The following is a 15275-nucleotide window of genomic DNA, read 5'->3' as shown; positions in this document are numbered from 1 at the left end:
GTTCATCAATAAACCCCACTGTTCGATGTTTGCAGTGTTGACCAATGAACTCCACTGTTCGATGTTCGTGGTGTTGATCAATAAACTCCACTGTTCGATGTTTGCGGTGTTGATCAATAAACTCCACTGTTCGATGTTTGCGATTTTGATTAAGAAACTCCACTGTACGATGTTTGCGGTATTGATCAATAAACTCCACTGTTCTATGTTTGCGGTGTTGAACGAGAAAATCCACCGTTTGATGTTTGCGGTGTTGATCGAGAAAATCCACCGTATGATGTTTGCGGTGTTGATCGAGAAAATCCACCGTTTGATGTTTGCGGTTTTGGTCGAGAAAATCCACCGTTTGATGTTTGCGGTGTTGATCAATAAACTCCACTGTTCGATGTTTGCGGTGTTGATCGAGAAAATCCACCGTTCGATGTTTGCGGTGTTGATCAATAAACTCCACTGTTCGATGTTTGTGGTGTTGATCAATAAACTCCACTGTTCGATGTTTGTGGTGTTGATCAATAAACTCCACTGTTCAATGTTTGCGGTGTTGATCAATAAACTCCACTGTTTGAAGTTTGCGGTGTTGATCAATAAACTCCACTGTTCGATGTTTGCGATGTTGACCAAAAAACTCCACTGTTCGATGTTTATGGTGTTGACCAAGAAACTCCAATGTTCGATGTTTGCAGTGTTGATCAATAAAATACACTTCGATGTTTGCAGTGTTGATCAATAAACTCCACTGTTCGATGTTTGCGGTGTTGATCAATAAACTCCACTGTTCGATGTTTGTGGTGTTGACCAAGAAACTCTACCGTTTGATGTTTGCGGTGATGATCAATAAACTCCACCGTTCGATGTTTGGGGTGTTGATAAATAAACACCACTGTTCGATGTTTGCGGTGTTGATCAATGAACTCCACTGTTTGATGTTTGGGGTGTTGATCAATAAAGTCCACTGTTCGATGTTTGGGGTGTTGATCAATAAACTCCACTGTTTGATGTGTGCGGTGTTGATCAACGAACTCCACTGTTTGATGTTTGGGGTGTTGATCAATAAAGTCCACTGTTCGATGTGTGCGGTGTTGATCAATAAACTCCACTGTTCGATGTTTGTGGTGTTGATCAATAAACTCCACTGTTTGATGTTTGTGGTGTTGATCAATAAACTCCACTGTTCGATGTGTGCGGTGTTGATCAATAAACTCCACTGTTTGATGTTTGCGGTGTTGATCAATAAACTCCAGTGTTCGATGGTTGGGGTGTTGATCGAGAAACTCCACTGTTTGATGTTTGTGGTGTTGATCAATGAACTCCACTGTTTGATGTTTGCGGTGTTGATCAATAAACTCCACTGTTTGATGTTTGTGGTGTTGATCAATGAACTCCACTGTTCGATGTTTGCGGTGCTGAACAAGAAACTCCACTGTTCGATGTTTGGGGTGTTGATCAATAAAATCCACTGTTCGATGTTTGCGGTGTTGATCAAGAAACTCCACTGTTCGATGTTTGCGGTGTTGATCAATGAACTCCACTGTTCGATGTTTGTGGTGTTGATCAAGAAACTCCACTGTTTGATGTTTGCGGTGTTGATCAATAAACTCCACTGTTCGATGTGTGCAGTGTTGATCAATAAACTAAACTGTTCGGTGTTTGCGGTGTTGATCAATAAACTCCACTGTTCGATGTTTGCGGTGTTGATCGAGAAACTCCACTGTTTGATGTTTGCGGTGTAGATCAATAAACTCCACTGTTTGATGTTTGCGGTGTTGATCAATAAACTCCACTGTTCGATGGTTGGGGGTGTTGATCAATAAACTCCACTGTTTGATGTTTGCGGTGTTGATCAATAAACTCCACTGTTTGATGTTTGCGGTATTGATCAATAAACTCCAATGTTCTATGTTTGCGGTGTTGATCGAGAAAATCCACCGTTTGATGTTTGCGGTGTTGATCGAGAAAATCCACCGTTTGATGTTTGCGGTGTTGATCGAGAAAATCCACCGTTTGATGTTTGCGGTTTTGATCGAGAAAATCCACCATTTGATGTTTGCGGTGTTGATCAATAAACTCCACTGTTCGATGTATGCAGTGTTGATCGAGAAAATCCACTGTTCGATGTTTGCGGTCTTGATGAATAAACTCCACTGTTCGATGTTTATGGTGTTGATCAATAAACTCCACTGTTCGATGTTTGTGGTGTTGATCAATAAACTCCACTGTTCGATGTTTGTGGTGTTGATCAATAAACTCAACTGTTCAATGTTTGCGGTGTTGATCAATAAACTCCACTGTTTGAAGTTTGCGGTGTTGATCAATAAACTCCACTGTTCCATGTTTGCGGTGTTGATCAATGAACACCACTGTTTGATGTTTGGGGTGTTGATCAATAAACACCACAGTTCGATGTTTGCGGTGTTGATCAATGAACACCACTGTTTGATGTTTGGGGTGTTGATCAATAAATTCCACTGTTTGATGTGTGCGGTGTTGATCAATGAACACCACTGTTCGATGTTTGGGGTGTTGATCAATAAACTCCACTGTTTGATGTGTGCTGTGTTGATCAATGAACTCCACTGTTTGATGTATGGGATGGTGATCAATAAAGTCCACTGTTCGATGTGTGTGGTGTTGATCAATAAACTCCACTGTTCGATGTTTGCGGTGTTGATCAATAAACTCCACTGTTCGATGTTTGCGGTGTTGATCAATAAACTCCACTGTTCGATGTTTGCGGTGTTGATCAAAAAACTCCACTGTTCGATGTTTGCGGTGTTGATCGAGAAACTCCACTGTTTGATGTTTGCGGTGTTGATCAATGAACTCCACTGTTTGATGTTTGCAGTGTTGATCAATAAACTCCACTGTTTGATGTTTGTGGTGTTGATCAATAAACTCCACTGTTTGATGTTTGCGGTGTTGATCAATAAACTCCAGTGTTCGATGGTTGGGGTGTTGATCAAAAAACTCCACTGTTTGATGTTTGCGGTGTTGATCAATAAACTCCACTGTTTGATGTTTGCGGTGTTGATCAATAAACTCCACTGTTTGATGTTTGCGGTGTTGATCAAGAAACTCCACTGTTCGATGTTTGCATTATTGATCAATAAACTCCACTGTTCGATGTTTGCGGTGTTGATCGAGAAAATCCACCGTTTGGTGTTTGCGGTGTTGATCGAGAAAATCCACCGTTTGATGTTTGCGGTGTTGATCGAGGAAATCCACCGTTTGATGTTTGTGGTTTTGATCAATAAATTCCACTGTTCGATGATTGCGGTGTTGATCGAGAAAATCCACTGTTCGGTGTGTGCGGTGTTGATCAATAAACTCCACTGTTCCATGTTTGTGGTGTTGTTCGAGAAAATCCACTGTTCGGTGTTTGCGGTCTTGATGAATAAACTCCACTGTTCGATGTTTGTGGTGTTGATCAATAAACTCCACTGTTCGATGTTTGTGGTGTTGATCAATAAATTCCACTGTTCGATGTTTGTGGTGTTGATCAATAAACTCCACTGTTCGATGTTTGCGGTGTTGATCAATAAACTCCACTGTTTGAAGTTTGCGGTGTTGATCAATAAACTCCACTGTTCGATGTTTGCGGTGTTGACCAAAAAATCCACTATTCGATGTTAGCTGTGTTGACCAGTGAAACTCCACTGTTCGATGTTTGCGGTGTTGATCAATAAACTCCACTGTTCGATGTTTGCGGTGATGATCAATAAACTCCACTGTTCGATGTTTGTGGTGTTGATCAATAAACTCCACTGTTCGATGTTTGTGGTGTTGATCAATAAACTCCACTGTTTAAAGTTTGCGGTGTTGACCAAAAAACTCCACTGTTCGATGTTTGCGGTGTTGACCAAGAAACTCTACCGTTTGATGTTTGCGGTGTTGATCAATAAACTCCACCGTTCGATGTTTGCGGTGTTGATCAATAAACTCCACTGTTCGATGTTTGCGGTGTTGATCAATAAACTCCACGTTCGATGTTTGCGGTGTTCATCAATAAACCCCACTGTTCGATGTTTGCAGTGTTGACCAATGAACTCCACTGTTCGATGTTCGTGGTGTTGCTCAATAAACTCCACTGTTCGATGTTTGCGGTGTTGATCAATAAACTCCACTGTTCGATGTTTGCGATTTTGATCAAGAAACTCCACTGGTCGATGTTTGCGGTATTGATCAATAAACTCCACTGTTCTATGTTTGCGGTGTTGATCGAGAAAATCCACCGTTTGATGTTTGCGGTGTTGATCGAGAAAATCCACCGTTTGATGTTTGCGGTTTTGGTCGAGAAAATCCACCGTTTGATGTTTGCGGTGTTGATCAATAAACTCCACTGTTCGATGTTTGCGGTGTTGATCGAGAAAATCCACCGTTCGATGTTTGCGGTGTTGATCAATAAACTCCACTGTTCGATGTTTGTGGTGTTGATCAATAAACTCCACTGTTCGATGTTTGCGGTGTTGATCAATAAACTCCACTGTTCGATGTTTGCGGTGTTGATCAATAAACTCCACTGTTCGATGTTTGTGGTGTTGATCAATAAACTCCACTGTTCGATGTTTGCGGTGTTGATCAATAAACTCCACTGTTCGATGTTAGCTGTGTTGACCAATAAACTCCACTGTTTGATGTTTGCGGTGTTGATCAAGAAACTCCACTGTTCGATGTTTGCATTATTGATCAATAAACTCCACTGTTCGATGTTTGCGGTGTTGATCGAGAAAATCCACCGTTTGATGTTTGCGGTGTTGATCGAGAAAATCCACCATTTGATGTTTGCGGTTTTGATCAATAAATTCCACTGTTCGATGATTGCGGTGTTGATCGAGAAAATCCACTGTTCGATGTGTGCGGGCGGTGTTGATCAATAAACTCCACTGTTCGATGTTTGTGGTGTTGTTCGAGAAAATCCACTGTTCGGTATTTACGGTCTTGATGAATAAACTCCACTGTTCGATGTTTGTGGTGTTGATCAATAAACTCCACTGTCGAATGTTTGCGGTGTTGATCAATAAACTCCACTGTTCGATGTTAGCTGTGTTGACCAATAAACTCCACTGTTTGAAGTTTGTGGTGTTGATCAATAAACTCCACTGTTCGATGTTTGCGGTATTGATCAATAAACTCCACTGTTCGATGTTTGCGGTGTTGATCAATAAACTCCACTGTTCGATGTTAGCTGTGTTGACCAATAAACTCCACTGTTCGATGTTTGCGGTGTTGATCAATAAACTCCACTGTTCGATGTTTGTGGTGTTGATCAATAAACTCCACTGTTCGATGTTTGTGGTGTTGATCAATAAACTCCACTGTTCGATGTTTGTGGTGTTGATCAATAAACTCCACTGTTTGAAGTTTGCGGTGTTGACCAAAAAACTCCACTGTTCGATGTTTGCGGTATTGACCAAGAAACTCTACCTTTTGATGTTTGCGGTGTTGATCAATAAACTCCACCGTTCGATGTTTGCGGTGTTGATCAATAAACCCCACTGTTCGATGTTTGCGGTGTTGATCAATAAACTCCACCGTTCGATGTTTGCGGTGTTCATCAATAAACCCCACTGTTCGATGTTTGCAGTGTTGACCAATGAACTCCACTGTTCGATGTTCGTGGTGTTGATCAATAAACTCCACTGTTCGATGTTTGCGGTGTTGATCAATAAACTCCACTGTTCGATGTTTGCGATTTTGATTAAGAAACTCCACTGTACGATGTTTGCGGTATTGATCAATAAACTCCACTGTTCTATGTTTGCGGTGTTGAACGAGAAAATCCACCGTTTGATGTTTGCGGTGTTGATCGAGAAAATCCACCGTATGATGTTTGCGGTGTTGATCGAGAAAATCCACCGTTTGATGTTTGCGGTTTTGGTCGAGAAAATCCACCGTTTGATGTTTGCGGTGTTGATCAATAAACTCCACTGTTCGATGTTTGCGGTGTTGATCGAGAAAATCCACCGTTCGATGTTTGCGGTGTTGATCAATAAACTCCACTGTTCGATGTTTGTGGTGTTGATCAATAAACTCCACTGTTCGATGTTTGTGGTGTTGATCAATAAACTCCACTGTTCAATGTTTGCGGTGTTGATCAATAAACTCCACTGTTTGAAGTTTGCGGTGTTGATCAATAAACTCCACTGTTCGATGTTTGCGATGTTGACCAAAAAACTCCACTGTTCGATGTTTGTGGTGTTGACCAAGAAACTCCAATGTTCGATGTTTGCAGTGTTGATCAATAAAATACACTTCGATGTTTGCAGTGTTGATCAATAAACTCCACTGTTCGATGTTTGCGGTGTTGATCAATAAACTCCACTGTTCGATGTTTGTGGTGTTGACCAAGAAACTCTACCGTTTGATGTTTGCGGTGATGATCAATAAACTCCACCGTTCGATGTTTGTGGTGTTGATCAATAAACTGCACTATTCGATGTTTGGGGTGTTGATCAATAAACTCCACTGTTTGATGTTTGCGGTGTTGATCAAGAAACTCCACTGTTCGATGTTTGGGGTGTTGATCAATAAACTCCACCGATCGATGTTTGTGGTGTTGATCAATAAACTCCACTGTTCGATATTTGAGGTGTTGATCAATAAACTCCACTGTTCGATGTTGCGGTGTTGATCAAGAAAGTCCACTGTTCGATGTTTGGGGTGTTGATCAATCAACTCCACTGATCGATGTTTGGGGTGTTGATAAATAAACACCACTGTTCGATGTTTGCGGTGTTGATCAATGAACTCCACTGTTTGATGTTTGGGGTGTTGATCAATAAAGTCCACTGTTCGATGTTTGGGGTGTTGATCAATAAACTCCACTGTTTGATGTGTGCGGTGTTGATCAACGAACTCCACTGTTTGATGTTTGGGGTGTTGATCAATAAAGTCCACTGTTCGATGTGTGCGGTGTTGATCAATAAACTCCACTGTTCGATGTTTGTGGTGTTGATCAATAAACTCCACTGTTTGATGTTTGCGGTGTTGATCAATAAACTCCACTGTTCGATGTGTGCGGTGTTGATCAATAAACTCCACTGTTCGATGTTTGCGGTGTTGATCAATAAACTCCACTGTTCGATGTTTGCGGTGTTGATTGAGAAACTCCACTGTTTGATGTTTGCGGTGTTGATCAATGAACTCCACTGTTTGATGTTTGCGGTGTTGATCAATAAACTCCACTGTTTGATGTTTGTGGTGTTGATCAATAAACTCCACTGTTTGATGTTTGCGGTGTTGATCAATAAACTCCACTGTTCGATGGTTGGGGTGTTGATCGAGAAACTCCACTGTTTGATGTTTGTGGTGTTGATCAATGAACTCCACTGTTTGATGTTTGCGGTGTTGATCAATAAACTCCACTGTTTGATGTTTGTGGTGTTGATCAATGAACTCCACTGTTCGATGTTTGCGGTGCTGAATAAGAAACTCCACTGTTCGATGTTTGGGGTGTTGATCAATAAAATCCACTGTTCGATGTTTGCGGTGTTGATCAAGAAACTCCACTGTTCGATGTTTGCGGTGTTGATCAATGAACTCCACTGTTCGATGTTTGTGGTGTTGATCAAGAAACTCCACTGTTTGATGTTTGCGGTGTTGATCAATAAACTCCACTGTTCGATGTGTGCAGTGTTGATCAATAAACTAAACTGTTCGGTGTTTGCGGTGTTGATCAATAAACTCCACTGTTCGATGTTTGCGGTGTTGATCGAGAAACTCCACTGTTTGATGTTTGCGGTGTTGATCAATAAACTCCACTGTTTGATGTTTGCGGTGTTGATCAATAAACTCCACTGTTCGATGGTTGGGGTGTTGATCAATAAACTCCACTGTTTGATGTTTGCGGTGTTGATCAATAAACTCCACTGTTTGATGTTTGCGGTATTGATCAATAAACTCCAATGTTCTATGTTTGCGGTGTTGATCGAGAAAATCCACCGTTTGATGTTTGCGGTGTTGATCGAGAAAATCCACCGTGTGATGTTTGCGGTGTTGATCGAGAAAATCCACCGTTTGATGTTTGCGGTTTTGATCGAGAAAATCCACCATTTGATGTTTGCGGTGTTGATCAATAAACTCCACTGTTCGATGTATGCAGTGTTGATCGAGAAAATCCACTGTTCGATGTTTGCGGTCTTGATGAATAAACTCCACTGTTCGATGTTTATGGTGTTGATCAATAAACTCCACTGTTCGATGTTTGTGGTGTTGATCAATAAACTCCACTGTTCGATGTTTGTGGTGTTGATCAATAAACTCAACTGTTCAATGTTTGCGGTGTTGATCAATAAACTCCACTGTTTGAAGTTTGCGGTGTTGATCAATAAACTCCACTGTTCCATGTTTGCGGTGCTGATCAATGAACACCACTGTTTGATGTTTGGGGTGTTGATCAATAAACACCACAGTTCGATGTTTGCGGTGTTGATCAATGAACACCACAGTTCGATGTTTGCGGTGTTGATCAATGAACACCACTGTTTGATGTTTGGGGTGTTGATCAATAAATTCCACTGTTTGATGTGTGCGGTGTTGATCAATGAACACCACTGTTCGATGTTTGGGGTGTTGATCAATAAACTCCACTGTTTGATGTGTGCTGTGTTGATCAATGAACTCCACTGTTTGATGTATGGGATGGTGATCAATAAAGTCCACTGTTCGATGTGTGTGGTGTTGATCAATAAACTCCACTGTTCGATATTTGCGGTGTTGATCAATAAACTCCACTGTTCGATGTTTGCGGTGTTGATCAAAAAACTCCACTGTTCGATGTTTGCGGTGTTGATCGAGAAACTCCACTGTTTGATGTTTGCGGTGTTGATCAATGAACTCCACTGTTTGATGTTTGCGGTGTTGATCAATAAACTCCACTGTTTGATGTTTGTGGTGTTGATCAATAAACTCCACTGTTTGATGTTTGCGGTGTTGATCAATAAACTCCAGTGTTCGATGGTTGGGGTGTTGATCAAAAAACTCCACTGTTTGATGTTTGCGGTGTTGATCAATGAACTCCACTGTTTGATGTTTGCGGTGTTGATCAATAAACTCCACTGTTCGATGTTTGTGGTGTTGATCAATAAACTCCACTGTTCAATGTTTGCGGTGTTGATCAATAAACTCCACTGTTTGAAGTTTGCGGTGTTGATCAATAAACTCCACTGTTCGATGTTTGCGATGTTGACCAAAAAACTCCACTGTTCGATGTTTGTGGTGTTGACCAAGAAACTCCAATGTTCGATGTTTGCAGTGTTGATCAATAAAATACACTTCGATGTTTGCAGTGTTGATCAATAAACTCCACTGTTCGATGTTTGTGGTGTTGACCAAGAAACTCTACCGTTTGATGTTTGCGGTGATGATCAATAAACTCCACCGTTCGATGTTTGTGGTGTTGATCAATAAACTGCACTATTCGATGTTTGGGGTGTTGATCAATAAACTCCACTGTTTGATGTTTGCGGTGTTGATCAAGAAACTCCACTGTTCGATGTTTGGGGTGTTGATCAATAAACTCCACCGATCGATGTTTGTGGTGTTGATCAATAAACTCCACTGTTCGATATTTGAGGTGTTGATCAATAAACTCCACTGTTCGATGTTGCGGTGTTGATCAAGAAAGTCCACTGTTCGATGTTTGGGGTGTTGATCAATCAACTCCACTGATCGATGTTTGGGGTGTTGATAAATAAACACCACTGTTCGATGTTTGCGGTGTTGATCAATGAACTCCACTGTTTGATGTTTGGGGTGTTGATCAATAAAGTCCACTGTTCGATGTTTGGGGTGTTGATCAATAAACTCCACTGTTTGATGTGTGCGGTGTTGATCAACGAACTCTACTGTTTGATGTTTGGGGTGTTGATCAATAAAGTCCACTGTTCGATGTGTGCGGTGTTGATCAATAAACTCCACTGTTCGATGTTTGTGGTGTTGATCAATAAACTCCACTGTTTGATGTTTGCGGTGTTGATCAATAAACTCCACTGTTCGATGTGTGCGGTGTTGATCAATAAACTCCACTGTTCGATGTTTGCGGTGTTGATCAATAAACTCCACTGTTCGATGTTTGCGGTGTTGATCGAGAAACTCCACTGTTTGATGTTTGCGGTGTTGATCAATGAACTCCACTGTTTGATGTTTGCGGTGTTGATCAATAAACTCCACTGTTCAATGTTTGCGGTGTTGATCAATAAACTCCACTGTTTGAAGTTTGCGGTGTTGATCAATAAACTCCACTGTTCGATGTTTGCGATGTTGACCAAAAAACTCCACTGTTCGATGTTTGTGGTGTTGACCAAGAAACTCCAATGTTCGATGTTTGCAGTGTTGATCAATAAAATACACTTCGATGTTTGCAGTGTTGATCAATAAACTCCACTGTTCGATGTTTGTGGTGTTGACCAAGAAACTCTACCGTTTGATGTTTGCGGTGATGATCAATAAACTCCACCGTTCGATGTTTGTGGTGTTGATCAATAAACTGCACTATTCGATGTTTGGGGTGTTGATCAATAAACTCCACTGTTTGATGTTTGCGGTGTTGATCAAGAAACTCCACTGTTCGATGTTTGGGGTGTTGATCAATAAACTCCACCGATCGATGTTTGTGGTGTTGATCAATAAACTCCACTGTTCGATATTTGAGGTGTTGATCAATAAACTCCACTGTTCGATGTTGCGGTGTTGATCAAGAAAGTCCACTGTTCGATGTTTGGGGTGTTGATCAATCAACTCCACTGATCGATGTTTGGGGTGTTGATAAATAAACACCACTGTTCGATGTTTGCGGTGTTGATCAATGAACTCCACTGTTTGATGTTTGGGGTGTTGATCAATAAAGTCCACTGTTCGATGTTTGGGGTGTTGATCAATAAACTCCACTGTTTGATGTGTGCGGTGTTGATCAACGAACTCTACTGTTTGATGTTTGGGGTGTTGATCAATAAAGTCCACTGTTCGATGTGTGCGGTGTTGATCAATAAACTCCACTGTTCGATGTTTGTGGTGTTGATCAATAAACTCCACTGTTTGATGTTTGCGGTGTTGATCAATAAACTCCACTGTTCGATGTGTGCGGTGTTGATCAATAAACTCCACTGTTCGATGTTTGCGGTGTTGATCAATAAACTCCACTGTTCGATGTTTGCGGTGTTGATCGAGAAACTCCACTGTTTGATGTTTGCGGTGTTGATCAATGAACTCCACTGTTTGATGTTTGCGGTGTTGATCAATAAACTCCACTGTTTGATGTTTGTGGAGTTGATCAATAAACTCCACTGTTTGATGTTTGCGGTGTTGATCAATAAACTCCACTGTTCGATGGTTGGGGTGTTGATCGAGAAACTCCACTGTTTGATGTTTGTGGTGTTGATCAATGAACTCCACTGTTTGATGTTTGCGGTGTTGATCAATAAACTCCACTGTTTGATGTTTGTGGTGTTGATCAATGAACTCCACTGTTCGATGTTTGCGGTGCTGAATAAGAAACTCCACTGTTCGATGTTTGGGGTGTTGATCAATAAAATCCACTGTTCGATGTTTGCGGTGTTGATCAAGAAACTCCACTGTTCGATGTTTGCGGTGTTGATCAATGAACTCCACTGTTCGATGTTTGTGGTGTTGATCAAGAAACTCCACTGTTTGATGTTTGCGGTGTTGATCAATAAACTCCACTGTTCGATGTGTGCAGTGTTGATCAATAAACTAAACTGTTCGGTGTTTGCGGTGTTGATCAATAAACTCCACTGTTCGATGGTTGGGGTGTTGATCAATAAACTCCACCGTTTGATGTTTGCGGTGTTGATCAATAAACTCCACTGTTTGATGTTTGCGGTATTGATCAATAAACTCCAATGTTCTATGTTTGCGGTGTTGATCGAGAAAATCCACCGTTTGATGTTTGCGGTGTTGATCGAGAAAATCCACCGTTTGATGTTTGCGGTGTTGATCGAGAAAATCCACCGTTTGATGTTTGCGGTTTTGATCGAGAAAATCCACCATTTGATGTTTGCGGTGTTGATCAATAAACTCCACTGTTCGATGTATGCAGTGTTGATCGAGAAAATCCACTGTTCGATGTTTGCGGTCTTGATGAATAAACTCCACTGTTCGATGTTTATGGTGTTGATCAATAAACTCCACTGTTCGATGTTTGTGGTGTTGATCAATAAACTCCACTGTTCGATGTTTGTGGTGTTGATCAATAAACTCAACTGTTCAATGTTTGCGGTGTTGATCAATAAACTCCACTGTTTGAAGTTTGCGGTGTTGATCAATAAACTCCACTGTTCCATGTTTGCGGTGTTGATCAATGAACACCACTGTTTGATGTTTGGGGTGTTGATCAATAAACACCACAGTTCGATGTTTGCGGTGTTGATCAATGAACACCACAGTTCGATGTTTGCGGTGTTGATCAATGAACACCACTGTTTGATGTTTGGGGTGTTGATCAATAAATTCCACTGTTTGATGTGTGCGGTGTTGATCAATGAACACCACTGTTCGATGTTTGGGGTGTTGATCAATAAACTCCACTGTTTGATGTGTGCTGTGTTGATCAATGAACTCCACTGTTTGATGTATGGGATGGTGATCAATAAAGTCCACTGTTCGATGTGTGTGGTGTTGATCAATAAACTCCACTGTTCGATGTTTGCGGTGTTGATCAATAAACTCCACTGTTCGATGTTTGCGGTGTTGATCAAAAAACTCCACTGTTCGATGTTTGCGGTGTTGATCGAGAAACTCCACTGTTTGATGTTTGCGGTGTTGATCAATGAACTCCACTGTTTGATGTTTGCGGTGTTGATCAATAAACTCCACTGTTTGATGTTTGTGGTGTTGATCAATAAACTCCACTGTTTGATGTTTGCGGTGTTGATCAATAAACTCCAGTGTTCGATGGTTGGGGTGTTGATCAAAAAACTCCACTGTTTGATGTTTGCGGTGTTGATCAATAAACTCCACTGTTTGATGTTTGCTGTGTTGATCAATAAACTCCACTGTTTGATGTTTGCGGTGTTGATCAAGAAACTCCACTGTTCGATGTTTGCATTATTGATCAATAAACTCCACTGTTCGATGTTTGCGGTGTTGATCGAGAAAATCCACCGTTTGGTGTTTGCGGTGTTGATCGAGAAAATCCACCGTTTGATGTTTGCGGTGTTGATCGAGGAAATCCACCGTTTGATGTTTGTGGTTTTGATCAATAAATTCCACTGTTCGATGATTGCGGTGTTGATCGAGAAAATCCACTGTTCGGTGTGTGCGGTGTTGATCAATAAACTCCACTGTTCGATGTTTGTGGTGTTGTTCGAGAAAATCCACTGTTCGGTGTTTGCGGTCTTGATGAATAAACTCCACTGTTCGATGTTTGTGGTGTTGATCAATAAACTCCACTGTTCGATGTTTGTGGTGTTGATCAATAAATTCCACTGTTCGATGTTTGCGGTGTTGATCAATAAACTCCACTGTTTGAAGTTTGCGGTGTTGATCAATAAACTCCACTGTTCCATGTTTGCGGTGTTGATCAATGAACACCACTGTTTGATGTTTGGGGTGTTGATCAATAAACACCACAGTTCGATGTTTGCGGTGTTGATCAATGAACACCACAGTTCGATGTTTGCGGTGTTGATCAATGAACACCACTGTTTGATGTTTGGGGTGTTGATCAATAAATTCCACTGTTTGATGTGTGCGGTGTTGATCAATGAACACCACTGTTCGATGTTTGGGGTGTTGATCAATAAACTCCACTGTTTGATGTGTGCTGTGTTGATCAATGAACTCCACTGTTTGATGTATGGGATGGTGATCAATAAAGTCCACTGTTCGATGTGTGTGGTGTTGATCAATAAACTCCACTGTTCGATATTTGCGGTGTTGATCAATAAACTCCACTGTTCGATGTTTGCGGTGTTGATCAAAAAACTCCACTGTTCGATGTTTGCGGTGTTGATCGAGAAACTCCACTGTTTGATGTTTGCGGTGTTGATCAATGAACTCCACTGTTTGATGTTTGCGGTGTTGATCAATAAACTCCACTGTTTGATGTTTGTGGTGTTGATCAATAAACTCCACTGTTTGATGTTTGCGGTGTTGATCAATAAACTCCAGTGTTCGATGGTTGGGGTGTTGATCAAAAAACTCCACTGTTTGATGTTTGCGGTGTTGATCAATGAACTCCACTGTTTGATGTTTGCGGTGTTGATCAATAAACTCCACTGTTCGATGTTTGTGGTGTTGATCAATAAACTCCACTGTTCAATGTTTGCGGTGTTGATCAATAAACTCCACTGTTTGAAGTTTGCGGTGTTGATCAATAAACTCCACTGTTCGATGTTTGCGATGTTGACCAAAAAACTCCACTGTTCGATGTTTGTGGTGTTGACCAAGAAACTCCAATGTTCGATGTTTGCAGTGTTGATCAATAAAATACACTTCGATGTTTGCAGTGTTGATCAATAAACTCCACTGTTCGATGTTTGCGGTGTTGATCAATAAACTCCACTGTTCGATGTTTGTGGTGTTGACCAAGAAACTCTACCGTTTGATGTTTGCGGTGATGATCAATAAACTCCACCGTTCGATGTTTGTGGTGTTGATCAATAAACTGCACTATTCGATGTTTGGGGTGTTGATCAATAAACTCCACTGTTTGATGTTTGCGGTGTTGATCAAGAAACTCCACTGTTCGATGTTTGGGGTGTTGATCAATAAACTCCACCGATCGATGTTTGTGGTGTTGATCAATAAACTCCACTGTTCGATATTTGAGGTGTTGATCAATAAACTCCACTGTTCGATGTTGCGGTGTTGATCAAGAAAGTCCACTGTTCGATGTTTGGGGTGTTGATCAATCAACTCCACTGATCGATGTTTGGGGTGTTGATAAATAAACACCACTGTTCGATGTTTGCGGTGTTGATCAATGAACTCCACTGTTTGATGTTTGGGGTGTTGATCAATAAAGTCCACTGTTCGATGTTTGGGGTGTTGATCAATAAACTCCACTGTTTGATGTGTGCGGTGTTGATCAACGAACTCCACTGTTTGATGTTTGGGGTGTTGATCAATAAAGTCCACTGTTCGATGTGTGCGGTGTTGATCAATAAACTCCACTGTTCGATGTTTGTGGTGTTGATCAATAAACTCCACTGTTTGATGTTTGCGGTGTTGATCAATAAACTCCACTGTTCGATGTGTGCGGTGTTGATCAATAAACTCCACTGTTCGATGTTTGCGGTGTTGATCAATAAACTCCACTG

The sequence above is a fragment of the Myxine glutinosa genome, chromosome 4 (assembly GCF_964187855.1).
Source record: "Myxine glutinosa chromosome 4, kmMyxGlut1.1, whole genome shotgun sequence".
Lineage (NCBI taxonomy): Eukaryota > Metazoa > Chordata > Myxini > Myxiniformes > Myxinidae > Myxine > Myxine glutinosa.
The sequence above is the reverse complement of the archived record's forward strand: the minus strand, read 5'-3'. Positions refer to the sequence as shown.